This window comes from Pan troglodytes, chromosome 7 (assembly GCF_028858775.2).
Source record: "Pan troglodytes isolate AG18354 chromosome 7, NHGRI_mPanTro3-v2.0_pri, whole genome shotgun sequence".
NCBI classification, from domain to species: domain Eukaryota; kingdom Metazoa; phylum Chordata; class Mammalia; order Primates; family Hominidae; genus Pan; species Pan troglodytes.
Genome location: NC_072405.2, coordinates 66,846,710 through 66,853,468, shown reverse-complemented (window position 1 = coordinate 66,853,468; position 6,759 = coordinate 66,846,710).

The following is a 6,759-nucleotide window of genomic DNA, read 5'->3' as shown; positions in this document are numbered from 1 at the left end:
CCTTAACAGATATTTTTAAAAAATGAATACTGAATTAAGCAATTGTCTATTAGATGCTATTTTCCATTTGGTATTTTCCAGCTATTGTTCCTGGATTCAAATCCTGGCTCTGCCACTAACTTATACCGTGACCTTAGGCAAGTCATTTAACTTCTCAATGCTTCAGTTTCCTCAGCTATAAACTAGGGGGGATAATAGAAGAATAACTAAGCATTTCACAGAGCTTAAAACAATGTGGGTTCATTGGATGTTAGCCATTGTTGTGGTTGATGGTGTGGTTGGGTAAACCTCTGTTACTCCTGTTTTGTCACAATGAAGATTAAAATGTACTTTTTAAAATTAAGTACATTTGGATAATTTGTAGAGAAAAGGCCATTTTAAATTCCATACCTCACTAGAATGTTCCATTATTTGGGACAGTGTACAGATATGAGATAATACACACTACTGAGACGATGTAGTAAATAGGACTTAGTTATCCCATGGCAAACTGTGGAGACAGGTTCTGTGAGTGTGCTCCTGCAAGGCTGTAAACTTCCTTGATGCAAGACCAGAGGGTCCAGATGGATTGGACTTCACTTTCCATAATTCAAGTTAAATACTTTTGCAGAGGGAACTTGCAAGGATTCTGAAATCAAATTGACAGTAGGAGTGAGCCATTTACTGAGCCCTCAAAGATTACATGAAGCTTTATAAGATGGGATTTAGGGAGTGGGTTCTCTATTTAATACGAGCCCTAAGAAACCTCAAATTTATCCTTGGGATAATGTGAAACAACACCATTAAGATACAGATGATCTTTTGATTGAAGAAAATCAGGATCAAGAAGGGAAGATTAGTTATATTATTAATAATATAGCCTTTGATTTTAAATATTTTATTTTGTTCTGAAAATAAAGGTTTACTACATATGATCTATAACGGAAAATTTGGAAATAAAACTAGGGGTTCCAAGGGCTTTAAGATTATCCAGGAGCACAGAAAAAAAGTGGCAAAGAATACCATACCTCATTTTACATCTTGAGGTAAATGGAAAAGAAAAATTGCTATAATTGGATTTTCTTCAGACATACCAAGAATATCCCTTGTTTTTGCATTAATGTGCCTGGGTCATTAATCATAACCTAGGAACTGCATCTCACCTGAAAACCTAAAGATTTTCCTTTGGCCATACACCAAATGAATTGCAAAGGCATAGAATATTTGGTTTTAAATTCCCTACGTGCTTGTTATTGACTCATCTCTGAACATATCCAAAAATAAATTCTACTTATCCAAATAGTGAGCATTATTTTACCCTAAAACATTTTTTCTCTTGGCATCAATAGTACAACCACTCTCCTCACATGTTCCCAATGGAAACCCTGGGACATGAAGCGTCGGAGGCAGTGGAGGTCCTTTGAAAATGTTTCGGTACCAAGAGCTTGAGTACCAAGGGCCAGTGTAGTATTACAGCTGGAAGGTACCACATCTCTACCTTCCAAGGCCCCCAGACGCAGCCCAGATGTGTTCTGAAGAGATGTGACTGCTTGTCAGGTTATCTAAGGACCTTTTCAGTATGGGATGCTTAGTTAATTCTAGAGACCAAGACATCTGCTAGCCACAGGGAATTTGGCTGCTACCCTGTATTTCATACCCCTTACAAGCGAGTGGCGCTGAATAAAGGAAGAGATGTTTTCACCTTCCATTAAAGCCTGTGGTGTATCCTGTAGGCAGCAGCCTATTCGATTCACATTTTGTGTATTTTTTAAAGCCACATACTTTGAGCTCACTCCCAAATTTTAGTTCTAGATAATGGCTACAGTCTTTAGAATGAATACAAAACAAATTACATGGAACATTAAAGTGCAAATTTTAGACAGATCTACTCTATTTTATAGTAGGGGCATTGGCTTTGCTTTATTATCCAACTTCTAAAACTTTCTATAGGTAATCTCATAATCATGAAATATTTTAAAATCATCTCAGTAATTTCTCTGAATAATTTGTCAGGTTTTTTTGAGCTCGGGTAAGCTGCATGTAGAACCAGAATAAAAGTTGTGCTTTTGAGCTTTTTTCCTTGAGGTTTAGTCTGCTCTGCAGGGAATTCCCAGCACACCACATTTTCCTACAGCTCATCAGAAAGTTCCTTCAAGAATATTTCTTCATGTCTCAAACTGAATTCCCCTACAGATCCATCAGGAAGGCAGCCATGAGAGAAAATTTCAATATCGCACATTTATGTTAAATATTATCTTCACAAAAGTCTGTAAACTAAACAACAACACAGATCTCCATGGGGTTTCTGGCTGTTTTGAGTGTATTGTAAACAGTCATGAAGTTGCACCATGCTTTGCTCTAGTCTCTTGATAAACAAGAACCCAATATGTCAGGCAGCCTTGCCACACTGATGTATAAGGAGGCAGTGTCTTTTAGGACCAGAAAACACCTAGCCCTGCAGTTTGAAAGGTGATGAAATGCTCTTACTCTAGGCAAGGTTGTGGATTTATGAAATATGCTGTCTGTGCTCAGCATATCACTACAGAATGTGCAAAGCAGTGAAATAGAATTCTTCTATCCACCCTAGACAGACAAATGATTTCTTTCTGCTTTCTGGTTTGCAGTTTAACTACTTTATGTCAGATCAGACTTCAGTCTTGGATGTTTCCCAGCCAATGTTCTCTCAGTACAGGAATGATGAACAGCATTTATTCCAAGTCCCAAATAAATGTCAATCTCCTCTCCCCTGCATCAAGAGAGGCATTGCACTTTGGTGTCCAGTGTTATTTAAATGAGCCTTAAAATCCTCAGCTGTGTTGCTAATATGGGTCAAGATATTGATTCCCCTAGTTTGGCTGTGAGTGGCTTTTCATGAAAAGCATTGACTCAGCTGTTCAACTCAGCTGAACTACTTTACATGCTTAGAATGTGTTGCTTTTGCTGCTGAGTAGTGAAAATCAAAGAGGATCCTTTAGTCACTGCAAGTCTGTTCGGATTACTGTTGGGGTTTTAGTTCCATGTTGCAGAGCTGCGAGAATAAAAAGAAAAATGATGGCTTTCATCATCATAGGGGACCTGCTTCATGCTCCCCCCATACAAAAACATGAGAACAGATTCTTTCATGTGTTATTTTAATGCAAGCTTTCACAAGTGGTGTCTACAAACCTTTCTCTGAGTCACTGACCACATAATTTACCACAATTCTCTCTTGTAGGTAGTCAGCTCAGCCGGGTAGAGAAACTGCTGTGACTTGTTTTGGCTGTGTCTTTTTGATCACTCAAAAAATTGGTGATTGGTTAGGGTACAGAGATCTTGATAAACATAATTTCACAATGTAAACACACGAACAAACCCAAACTATCCACTTTGAGAAGGCAGATGGTAAATTCCTTGTCAGAAATGGCTATAGTTAAAGAGACTCAGTAATAGCACGGTGTGTACCAGTGGGCTCAGTAAACATCTATCACTGACATCATGATCAAGCTGTTAAGTCCTAGTCCTGAGACTAATGGTCTCCTCTGAGGAGCCTGTAACCATTAACATTCTTGGAGAATCAAACCAGGGCAATACATTTTTCCAAAACGTTAAATGGGAGTATTGCAGCCCTGGACAGCGTAGATGACTAGATGATATCCCGGGGCTCCAGGAGTACATTCACTCTGCTTGGCTGAACACTTGACTGGCCTTAGATCTTCAATGACTTACCAACAATGTGAATAGTCCCTTTAGAATGTTGGAGAGGCTCATTTGCTATTTCTTTCATTATAAAAAATTTTTTTAGAGACAGGGTCTCACTCTGTTGCCCTGGCTGGAGGTGCAGCGGCACGATCACAGCTCACTGCAGCCTCGAACTCCTGGGCTCAAGCTATGTTTCCACTTCAGCCTCTCAAAGCACTGGGACTACAGATGTGAGCCACTGCACCCAACCTCATTTGTTGTTTATTATGGTGATGGCATGCTTAAATGCCCAAAGGTTTCCCACTCATAGTTCCCAACACAAGGTTCAGAAAAGTCCAAAATCCAATCTCAATTATACATATTTGTGTGGATATATATATATATATATATATATATATATATATGCATTTCAAAACATAAAGAAATAATGGGCTTCAATATTCAAACTTTGCCATAGGGCCGGACAGCACAGGCTGGCAGACGTCTCGTGCATACCTTCACTTTATTGGAAATATAGCAGATACTCCAAAATTAGGGTAATTTTTAACTTGTTTAAAAATAATAGCTGCACTATCATAATCTACTCTACTGTACTTCCAATACTAGCAGCCATTTATTGGGATTGATCATATGAAGAAAGATTGACATAGAGTATTTAATTCTCACAAAATTCTAGAAGTTAGATATTATTATCTCCATTTTATTTTTTTTAAAGGATAGAAGTTAAGCCACTTGTCTAAGGCCACATAGCTAAGGCCATACAGTCATGTTTTGAACAAATATTCGTCTGATTACAAAGACAGGACTCTATGCTAAACCTGTGCTTACTGATTTGAGAGCCAATAAGCAATAACCACATGTGGCTTCTGAGTACTTAGAATGAGAAATATAGCTAGCCCAAGTTGAAATATACAGTGAATGTAAAATACACACCAAGTTTCAAAGACAGTGTACAAAAGAAAGAATATATAGTATCTCAATTATTATATTTTGGTTAGATGTTGAAATCATCATTTGTATATATTGGGTTAAATAAAACATATTATTAAACCTATTTCCACTTTTTTCTTTTTAAAATGCAGTTATTAGAAACTTTAAAAGTACCTATGTGCCTTATATTACACTTCCAGTAGACAGAGCTGTGCTAATCTCTATCCCATTTTAAGACATCATCAATTTTTACAAGTAAACATTGTTTTGGACTACAGAAATTTGTTTTCCTTTTCTTAAAAAAAAGCCAGTGGTTGAAAATTTTAAAAAAAGTGATAGACAAGTTTTACAATTCACTGTTTATAAGACAAGGATGAAATAGTTTTGCCTTTTAACTTCTCTCTTTTAAGACTGCAGTGTAATTATTTTTTGTTTTCTCCGTTTTCTTCAAGAGTCCACAGTTTGTTTGTCTGTTTGTTTGTTTTGGTAATTGACCTACAGGAGTGCAGGGAAGAGGTCTTCTAGTACAGTGTTTTCCTCTTTAAAGGTCTTTTTTGTAATCCATTCATTTGCAAAATATGCACAATCAGATGGAGCCTCTCTGAAACCTGTACCAAAAAAAAGACAGAAAAATATAGCAGGTAGCTATGGCACTGCATCAAGTACTTAAATCTGCATTTCTCAACATTTAGGAGTATAAAATTTAGAATATTACACTTCTCTTTACACATCTCACAATAGGATTAAATATTGTTGTATGTATGTGTGATAGTTGAAATGGAGTTTTGATATTAGATTTCATGATAATCCCAGGAGGTTCACATTTTTAGGTCCTATCCCTGTTGGCCTTTCATTGCAGTCAAAGGAAGCACAGCACCTCAAAACTGAATCTCAACTACCATCTCAAAGCGTCAGATATTAGCATAGTCAAAAACCATGGCAAATTTTTCAGATCAGACCTCCCATTCAGTTCAAAGAAACGTAATCTTAAACTCTTGCTGATGCCACTGGGAAGACAGGCAATAAAGATCAATGAACACATTCCACTTGTTTCTAAGTTGGACATTTTGTCTTCAGCAATAGTTTTAACCTGATTCTTGGAGAAGACATGTCCAGGATGAGGCACACCAATCGAGCATTGCTCCCTCATGCCAGGTCAGTCATGGACCTCTCTTCCTTCATTGGTTTTAATGTAAAGGAAGTTTGAGTTTCCTTATTTTTATGATGCATTTTTTTTGTACAACATATTGTTTATTATTGTTGATCAAATGATTTAATCTCATTCCAAATTCAGCTACAGAATCCAAGCCTAAGACCTCTATGACAATGGGTTTCCAAAGTTTCACAGTGTATGACTTGCTCTTTAACAACAAGTCATGTGGATGAGGCAACCAAACCTGCTCCAGTACAAACCAAACCAAAACACTGACTCACTACCAAGGGTTGCAACCAAGGACGAAAGTGCTAGGTGACTTTCTAAGTCAATTCCTAATAATCATCTAACTGATAAATAGAAAAAGGCATATATAAAAGTCATTCAATTAAATCTCTTCATTTAAGACACTATACTGGTTATAATTTCACTCTCCTATATAACCCTTTTATCACAGGGAAGGTTGAAATAATGGTTCCGCTGGTGCAGAAAAGATGTTTATAAACAACTTGACATTTGCATTGATCCTTTGGTTCTTTTTTTAGTTTCCAAGCAAAAGATAAAGCACTCTATTTATCTATTATATATGCAACACACTGTAATTGCACTTGGCTATCCATTTGTATCCAAGGAGCACCGCTATTGGTTTTCCTTCTCAAATACTCTGGAGGAGACAATATACCATTAGAGTAGCTTTCTTGTCTGAATCTGACAGGATGTCTCTCAGTCCCACTTAAGAAAAGGTGCCTCTCACAAACAGAGCTATTTCCAAGTATCTGGACCCTTTAAAGTGGTATTTTTCTTTTTAGCTGATCATATGTGTGTGTGTGGGTGTGTGTGTGTATTTGCGTGTGTATGGTTATTTAGTCAAGCAGTGAAGCAAAATGCAATTTACTAAGCCACACATCCCGTGGAAGAATTTACAGCACTTTCATAAGAAGAATGCTGTCATCCAAGAAATACGGTGTCAAAATGAATAATATTTACAGTATAAGTGTGATGAAGCACCCACCTGGAGA